Below are 10,000 nucleotides of genomic sequence, written 5' to 3'. Positions count from 1 at the left end.
TTCGAACATCACGCTATAAGAACGAGAGATACATATCAACAAGGAGTCTTAATCAGGAATCGAGTGCCATTTCGGGTAGTTCACCGAACCGTAAAATGAAAGTTAACCGAATTGTAAAATATTGGAACATCGCGCTATAAGAACCACAGATGCATATCAACAAGGAGTCTTAATCAGGAATCGAGTGCTATTTCGTGTAGTTCACCGAACCGTAAAATGAAAGCTAACCGAATTGTAAAATGATTCGATCATTGTGCTATAAGAACAAGAGATACATATCAACAAGGAGATTGGTCGCACTTTAACAAACATTGTTTTTCACTCGATCATTGTGCTCTATGAACGAGAAATACATATACATCAATGTCCTTCGCGCTTTTTGTTTGGTGCCTCAGAAGGGAGAAATACTGGGAACCAGGAGAACGAGTGCGTATCCGCATATCCACTAAGCTCGGTGTCTCCACTGCGTATCTGCGTATCCGCGTATCCACCCAATTTAGGGTAAAGCTTCGAGGAAGCAAGGTATTGCAGTTAAGGCATTGATTTCAGCGATAGGGTCTTTCTTCTCTTGTAATTTCTTCACACAATTTTTGATTTTCACTCCGCTTTTTAATTATATCTGTATGAAAAGTCATGTCAGTTAACAGCCGCACCGGAAATAACTAGGTGAAATACGAAAATAAATAGGTCTGAAGAAAGCGTGCTTGACAAATGAGCCCCAAAATCAGCAAGAATTTGTGAGGCTGATGAATAATAAGTCTAAAAATAGAGTAGTGGTAGTCAGGAGCTGACATAGTAAGATAATGGTTGACACTGACTAGTTTTTTTTTATGTTTCGTGCAAGACGTTTCGGCTGGTGCTTAAACCTTGATCAGTTGCAATATCCGCGTGCAGTTATTTGAATCACGCGTGGTACCGTTATATTGCAACTGATGAAGGCTTAAGCACCAGCCGAAACGTCTTGCACGAAGCATCAAAAAAACTAGTCCGTGTCAAACCATTATCTTACGATGAATAATAAAGCAGTGTCTATTTCGAAAACGATGGAATTACCAGGAAAGTGAATTTTTGACTTTGCGGAAAATATGGTCAACCTTTGAGTTGAATTCGCATATTTCTTGTCCACTTTAATGACACTTGAAAGAAAGAAAAACGCAAACTAACAAACAACAATCCGATGTGTGGCGGTCATTTTGACACAGATGTATCCAGTTGCAGTAACTCGCAAGGTAACTTGATCACAGGGGGCCGCTGAAATGTCACTTTCGATTTTACGATTTGCAGGCAAGAGAACAATAGATAAATTGAACATAACAAATATCTCCCAAAATGTTTTTCGCTGATGGTAAATTTTTATATTAACCACAAAATGTATGTTGTTTTCACATCGCAAATGTTGTTGCTGATGGCAGATTTTTTTATTCTCGATCGACACTTCCTAAAACTTCCTTGTGCTCTTCCTTAAAACTGTGTATCAATATTTATTTACCTTTACAGCAAGAGTTGTTATGCATAACGCAGGCTAACAATATCTATACCATGCTTAGTTAGCATTTTTGAGCGTTGAAATGGGATTTTCGGTTCAATGTTTCTGGCAGCAAGTCGTATATTTTGAGGTCTCCCATCACGATACTAACTCCGCCAGATAGGGCTTAACTTCAGTGAACTTTGGTCGTGGAAACTTGCTGATAAAAAGAAGTTGGGAGCGATTGCAGAATACCTGGCCCACTAATCGTACTGTAAAAAGAGTTGCCACCGCAGTCGACAGTTCCATAGTCAATGAATGAAAATTGTTAAAGGGCAAGCAGTATAATGAACTGCCATGGCGGCCCGTAATCCCATAGTCGATGAATGAAAATTGTTCAAGGACAAGATGATCTCGAGAAAAGTGTAGTTAACCGAACCGCAAAATGAAAGCTAAAATTTTACGAGAGTGCTTAGGCCTAATCACTGAAACGAGCGCGTAGGTTTAACCAGTAAACGAGTGCTTTCTTCGAACCGTATATCTGGAAGCGACTCAAAGAATCCGAATGGAAATACCAGGCCTAGCTTACAAAAATACTTCAGTGGCTAAAACTAAGAAACGTGACACATGTAGGCTCACTGGACCCGATAATAGACACAAACAAACGCCGGCCTAGTGTGGTCACGGAGACAAAAATGAATCCTGAATCAACGGACTAATAAACAGTAAAATAAGCTCACCCTGACAGCTGAACATCTTAAGGACACTGTAAGAAATATAAAATGTGTAAACAAACAGAAATAAGGCTAGTTGGAAACACGAAATTTGGAAGAGAAATACAAAAAGCTGCATCTAAGCGGGAAATTACTGTGGCTTGCCACATGAGCACACGGCTACATTAGAACGGAAAGCCGTACAAATACGCTCCAAATACTAAAGGTCTCCAAAACACTTAAGTTACAAGCACAGTAACACGTTACCTAAAAGATTGTGGAAAGATTACAAAGCGATGACATGACTTACCGATATAAAAGTGCAAAGAAAGCCAAAACGGCGAACAAAACTCAAAACAGAATGAACACACCATACAGCACAGGGGCATTTTGTCTGCGCGTGCGCGACTTTGAGATCTCTTATGAGCCATTCTCGTTCCCAGAGCTGCGATCCTCTTGGCCAGCGCCTCGGATCAAGAGCTCTGGCCGGTTCCAATCCGTTCTCGCCACTGATTGGTCAGATGGGAACACAATAAAAACGATAACCGGAAGAAATCGGAAGAGAATGGCCGAAGGGATTCTATTTTCTGTTTGCCGTACTTGCAACAGATATATTATTAGTAACAACCATCCTTTGGATTTATTTGGTGAAAAGACATTTAGGGAAGGAATCGTACGGGATTGAGAAGAGTTTTCTGGTTTGAAAATTTCGCGAATACGTAGATCTTGCTACGTTACGGTCACGACATTTCAGGAGTTTATAAAGACGGTAGTTCATTCGAAAGCTCAGCACGAGTCGGTTATCCGATCTAAAAGAAGGAAGTCTGTGCAGCAGAGCCCGTCCTTCACCAGGTGTGGGACGCGAGAAAAAAGGGAGCAAGGTCAGCTGGTTATATGTTACGCAGGATTTTTGACTAAGCTCGATCGATTCATGTGTTTACGGTGTAATTATTGTTCACGTGTTTAACAACGCAAAGCCTTGACTCCTTTTGAATATGTCCGTGGTGAGGAAGAAAAGATTAAGCCAACAGCTAACCTGGTTATCGCGTACTTTTTTGTTACATTCTCTTATTGCAATAATGAAATTTGTAAGTATATTTTCTTTGTGTGATATCGCATTAACGTTGGAACTTGATTCCTTCCATGTCCAGTTTGCATTAGTTATAAGAAAATCATACAGCTAAGGTTGATACAAAAGGCTTCAGTTGAGAGCAACCCCTGATGAAAAATGGGGATAAAGGGGGGAGGGGGGCTATCCAAAAAATGGATAAATTCCTGTCAAGTTCTATCTCAAGTGATCTTGACAACCTGCATCTTCTGGGTAGTTTCTTATCCAGAGGAGAGCTTGAAGGATTCTCCTGCTGGTACACAGCTACTGAAAAACAACTTTTGGGTTCTTATTTTCAGAGGATTATTATGGCCACAGTAAACTGGGTACCTGTTGGTTAACTTTCACATCGCTGTTTTGGGCTAGTATATAATTTATTAAACTGGTAAATTGTAGGCTCAGAAGAGCTTAGCCAATAACCTATTCTTTGACAGGCGTCAACACTTGTGCTCACGCATGAGGGACCCCGTTACATGCTAAATTGTCTCCATGTTACATTGATTGCATACAGTGTCACGGTTAACAGGAAAATTTGGTTTTATCACATATTTTGATAAAGGTGGAATTACCACCATGAATGATTTGGAAAGCTGACGTTCCGAGTGTTAGCCCATCGTCAGAGCGAATGTTTAGTCAGCTAAAAAGAGATCAACATAATTCAGACTGTCCCTGTTTGCACCATAAAAGTGAAGCCCCACATGCATTTTGGACTATTTTGCCAGATGCATCCAACAGGCAAAGGCTTGGTTGAATCTGCTTCAATGGCTATTGCTTAATAGAAAACTGCCTTCCGGAAGTACTTCTCTTGAGATAAAGCAACCGATCAAAAAGTTATATTTTGTTGTGTTATTTAAGCAATAGAGGACATTGTCCATGTTTACATAGCCTCATCTAAATGCCAAGCGCAGTTGGGAGAATTCTTGACAGTTATGCAAACCCGAGACACAGTTGAGGGTTTGCATAACATACACACCCATATTTCCAACCAGCCAATCAAAAGGTGCATCTGACAACACATAACCAATCAAAATTCATGTGATGTCATAGCTGTGTTTATATACTCTCATCTAAACACAGCTATTGACCGATATTAATGGAGTGCGTTTACTATCCTAATTATTTTATAATTTAGAATGTGCAATGATATTCACACGCATAATACAGTGTGCCTGTTATTGGCAATAATAATAAAATTATGATAACTCTTAGAACAACAAAGTTAGTCATTTATCTTATTACTTTCAATAATTTGCTCAAACCAACAAACTGAAGATGAAGACCATGAATAATAATTTATTTGTGATCAATCATTGTTAAAATTCACATTAAAAATATTAATGGTATTTTGTATCATTTGTTAACTGAATAAAACAGTGAATATATCAAACAACTGTCAACAATGATGAATAGTGGAGGAAAACCTCAGCAGATTTTGAAACATTGTGATGGAAGACATGGTTTTTGGAGATGCAATTAAGGCAGTTACCCTTAAGGATATCAACGACCAGTGCAAGAAGCTGTGCAAAAAGAGTGATATAGTTCCTCAGTTTTGCTAGTGCCAAGATGTAAGAACAAGGTGTCCAATGATATATATTTTCTAAAAATATGTAAACACATTAATATTTATGTGAAATTCAGGCAACTTAAATGACTTCATCCTGCATGTAGTTACATTTTGATCAAGATTTGTCCCCCAACATCATTATTTATCATCAGTAGGTTTAAAATACAGAGGAAATTATTAGGAATCAAACAATAATTATTTAGGTTGGATTCATTTTAACTGAAATTTAACTTTGAAGTTCAACAGTTACAGAGTAAATGAACTACTGGGTGCAAATATACAGATTTGATCCAGTCAGTCAGGGAGCTGGGGTTGCGCAGTGGTAAGAGCACTCGCCTCCCACCAATGTGGTCTGGATTCAATTCCCAAACTCAGCGTCATATGTGGGTTGAGTTTGTTGGTTCTCTTCTATATTGCGAAAGGTTTTTCTCCGAGTACTCCGGTTTTACCACATCCACAAAAAACATATTTGATTTGAGTTAATTTCATTGGTTTCCCCAATTAGTTCTCTAGTGCTAAATCCATTGACACTTAAATAAAGTTGTTGTTATTATGATTATTACAAGTTGATAAAAAAAGTATACATAATTCCTAGGCAACAGACAAAATTGGTAACATTAGGACCATTAGGCAGGCTTTTAGCTGCAAAACATAAGAAAATAATTTATTACCAGTATATGTGATCATTTATTTTTAGTAATAAATGCTAACTTCAAGGTTGTTTACTTACGCATTATAGTATTATTGTCTCTACTTCAATAGAGCTTAGAACATTTCACATGCGAAAGTATTATCACTTGTATGTATTTAACACGTACAGCATTTAATTCAGTGCAACTTGATCCCTGTCGTCAGCTCCTGTCAACCGAACCCTCTTTTAAAATTCAGTCCTCCCTCTCTCATCTTAAAAATTTGATCGTGTATTTGAGGTATTTAACGGCGAAATGACAAGCACAGATAGCTTCAAACCCTCGTACTTCTTTCCTTTCAATGTGATGTCGCTTAAATCTAGAATTTCCATTCCATGATTCAACGCCTCGTGTAAGAGACTTGGCTTGGTCCGCCATTTTGAAAAAAAATCGAGACTGCGCAGAACGATCGGAAGTCCGTGAATCGCGGACTGTTAAATTGGAACCGGCCAGAGCTCTCGATCCGAGGCGTTGGCCAAGAGGATCGCAGCTCTGGGAACGAGAATGCTTATGAGCGTATCCGCTGGCCCACCATAAGCAGAAACCAAAATAATGGCGGTCTACGTGGCGAAAAGTTTCGAGTACGTGTCGTTATCTGTGTAGTTTATCTTCCTTGCCTTACGTGTAGACGGTGTCAAAAGATCGAGAAACGGTTGGGCTGTTTATGGCAAAAAGTCACAGAAAAGTACTTTCGAATAATAAGGGGAAACCAAGTTAATCTGGCGAAAGTTGCATAATTCGAAGGGCTCTTCAAACACACATAAGCATACTAGACAGACATTTTACCGCGTTAGTTTTGATCCCAACCTACGTGTTTACCCCTCACTGTTCTCTCTTTTGCTCTGTTGGGCATTCTTGTTTGAAATGTTAAAATATCAAGAATTTCAGCTACATTATGAAAATAAATGTTCACACCCAAAGTTTACGGTAGCTTGCCTTTTTTGGTTTCAAGTTTGTTGGCATGAACGCGAACAAGCGTGAACGACGTGCCAAAAACAGCAGCTAGGAGCAAATTATGGTCTGAGTAAACAGCCAGAAAATAGAGAGTTGGTAATGTTACCACGGGAAAAATGTTTAGCAATTGTGGAACGTTTGAAGCTTCTGACAGAGAGTAAGTCATGTTAAGTCTTGGTTTCGTGTATTGCATGGAGCACCTCCCATTTGAAAATTACTTATCTTACATGGTGTTAGCTTCAGGGAACTAGAGCTAGATGGTTAAGGTTTTGAGTTTAAGCACATCCCAAATCCCTAGGGAACTAAATCTGAGGACCTGAAATAAATAACCACTGTCTAAGGGCATAGCAAGGTCTATGATTCCCATGTTGTAATTGAACAAGCTGCCCTCTTGAACCTTGTACAACTGTCTCAATCTGTAGGAATGATCCTTCTCTGTGTTCATTTCCAAAGAATCAGACTATTCAAGTTCAAAATTGATTACAAAATGACAACAGGAAATTAGTAAGTTCTGACTAGACCAGGCCCAGGGAACAAAGCGATGTTAAGAGTGACACACCAAAGAGTATTCCCTTTTTAATATCAAGCCCCAAGCTTTTTAAACTTTTACAAGTATAGAACTAAAATATAATTTAATTTGTTAGTCCTTCGGAAGTATAAGATATGAGGAAATGGTCAACAACTGTATTCGCAATAAATGGATATCCAAAACGTAATGATCACGAGTGTTTTCCTTCATATCAACTTGCTGGTCACCTTACTGAGACTATGACATGCAACATTTTATTATGTAGGATGGATGTGACTCCAACTAGTGAAATCTTAACTGTACATTGAATTTATAAGCAACAAAGAATCCCATTTGTATGAGCCTCATGAATTCAGCACATCTGTTAATTTTACTGCAAACAGATTAATTATCTATGAGTGTTTAAGATTCCAATCATAATCCAGAACTTCAAGAGCTTCAAATACGGCTGTTTCACGTAACCAATCTGCCCATTTATCTTCATTCACAACTGGTTCTCAAGGTAACACCTTTCCACAAAACTTGACCTCTCAGCCATCACTTCTGTCCATTGCTCCAATTGTTGAGCCACTGCCCATCTATCTAAACAGCAGAGAATACGCTGTCAGTTCTTTTGATCCTAACTTTTTATTCTGTACATGAAACACTTTTTCCAAAGCAAGCTTACTGATAAACCTAAGACATGGAGAATTATGTTTATACTAGAACTTGTTTATGGATGCTGGACACTTTTCGAGAAACTGTGATGAGTAAACTCTTCAAATTAAACACATGCAATATGGAACTCTTTTCATTCTTCTAGATAACTACATTCCCCTTGTCCTTTCAATTAACAGCCTAACCTTAAAACTAAATAATAATTTGCAGAGTACTTCTGATCATGGCTCAGAATACATGTCTGATGTCACTACAAGGCACAAACAGACAAGCCTCTAGTGCATACAACCATTAGCCTCTTTGAAAGCCACAAGCATGGGCTACAAGGTGGCCTTATTGCAACCAGCTCTTCTGGAAACAACAGTAACTTCATCAGATATCTCGCAGGAATGGTTATGCATGAGTGGGGGGCACAACTGCAAGGATCAAACATGGCCATTTTAGGTCTGAAGTAAAGATCAATAATATAGGGTTTCATTTCTTTCAACTTAAGTAAACCATTCTCTCCCTCCTCCTCACACTATCTTGGTTTTTACATACATTGTAAATGCTCATAAGATTTGCTACACTGTACCCAGTATTTATTCAACATTTTTTGGGTACAAATAACATTCAAGGTAATATGTAGATGAACTCTCTTGCTTACTCTCATTGCAAATTTGAAAGTATTATTGTTCATCTAGTTTTCAACATAATTTTGTATCTTCCTTTACCCGTGAATTGTGGTGAACATTTAGTGATTTTTATACTACAGTATATGGATTGTTGGAAGAGCCAGTACATGACAAATCTGATGTGTAACATATTATTTGTGAATAATGATTGTTGAGAAGATGATCAAAATATAGTGACAGGTCTTGCAGATAATCAAGTGCATGTTTCACTTATTGTAGACGGTACAACGGGATTTTGGCAAGGAAAACGTGTTTCCTAACATTTTTATTGTACAAATGTATAACTAACACATACATCTAAAGAAATCGTGATTGGCATTCCTCTAAAGGCTAAGGGATACACACTAAAAGCGAAATGTCTGTTCTGCCCTAAAGAGCTCGTCTCCAGAATTACAACCAAATCTTTTTGAATGAGCATTCTCACTTATTTCTTAAATCGCTCGTCTAAGAACACTTGCTGAGGTAAATTCAATTGCTGCACGTAGAAAAAAAAATCTGACGAGCTTCTAATGCTAGTCTGCTAGGTATCAGCTTGCTAATGAAATAAACACGATAACAGAGCTTACGCCATCCGGTTCGAAAACCACATGGACAAGCTCCAAATGTGAAATCTTCGACAGTAAACGGTAGTAGTTTGCCTTGTTACAAAAAAGAGCACGCATTTTTTCGGAATAAATAAACCAGATGAAGCGGAGGACAAATAAACAAACGTACAATGCACTAAAAGTGTTCTCCGACTTGGGGGCCGGCGAAAAAGGGTAGTTTAACTGAACTTTTGACTTAAGTTAGCTCTAGGAAACGAAAAAAACAATTACAAAAATACCTACTGAAGCACTGGAAAAAAAATTGCAAAAGTCATCGTGTATTGAAATGACACTACAACCTTGTTAAAAATGGACAACTATATGCTCTGCACAACAGACTTGGAGAGCAGCAAGACGGAAGACTTTTGTGATCCACGACTTGGAAAATCTATCAAAACTTCCCAAATAAAAATTTGCCAAAAGCTGTTGTAATAACATTGTAATCCTACAAACAGCGCATTTTTTAAAGCCTGGAGTCCCAAGTGGCTGCAAAGAGGAAGAAGACACAATGTTATTTGAAGTAATTTAAAGCTTGGAGGCCGGCGGAATCATGATGAAAACTTACTTCAAAGTTGAAGCAAAATCAGCTCAAATTCAAAATTTCCATCTCATAAAGGGTGGTTTATCTGAGGATCGTGTCAATATGCAGCCCTGTGATTCATAACAATAAAGCTTCAACATCTTCAAACTAACCTGCATCATTTGTCTTCTCGTGTAAACATCTTGAACTTCGGTAAATCAAATTCCAAACTCCACTTCTTTGGGCCTTTATCTCGTTTTGTTCGCAATTTGATCATTAAAATATTCTCATCCGAACGCCCAGCAAACTCGAAGAATATCCATAGTGATAGAAAAGTGTGTAATTTTGTTACAATCTTTCATCTCTCTTGACAAAATATTTTTTAAAGTGTAGATCGCCCGTTTAAAAACCCGCGGGCAGCGCGTTCAAAATAACAATGGCGCCGAACTCGAATAATTCGATTCCCTTCGCGCATGCTCAGACAAAATGCCCATGTGCTACGCCATACACTATGCAACCTCGTTCCCAGGGTCTACTCCGCTG

General features: G+C 38.4%; 1 protein-coding gene across 3 annotated transcripts in view; it reads right to left on the bottom strand.

Moving 5' to 3' along the window:
- LOC138009502 (uncharacterized) overlaps window positions 1–10,000 on the bottom strand; it is a 49,512-nt gene that overhangs the window by 23,694 nt on the left and 15,818 nt on the right. For 2 of the 3 annotated variants that reach the window (XM_068856550.1, XM_068856547.1), the window contains exons 1-2: window positions 2,489–2,593; window positions 2,206–2,231 (exon numbers count right to left, since the gene is read on the bottom strand). The exons of the other annotated variant lie outside the window; for it this stretch is intronic. The gene's annotated coding sequence lies outside the window, so the exon portion shown is untranslated. Of the gene's footprint in view, window positions 1–2,205; window positions 2,232–2,488; window positions 2,594–10,000 lie in introns of those variants that run through there. 3 annotated transcript variants of the gene reach the window in all.

Source organism: Montipora foliosa, chromosome 7 (genome assembly GCF_036669935.1).
Source record: "Montipora foliosa isolate CH-2021 chromosome 7, ASM3666993v2, whole genome shotgun sequence".
Taxonomy (NCBI): domain Eukaryota; kingdom Metazoa; phylum Cnidaria; class Anthozoa; order Scleractinia; family Acroporidae; genus Montipora; species Montipora foliosa.
This window is presented reverse-complemented; position numbering and strand designations above follow the sequence as displayed.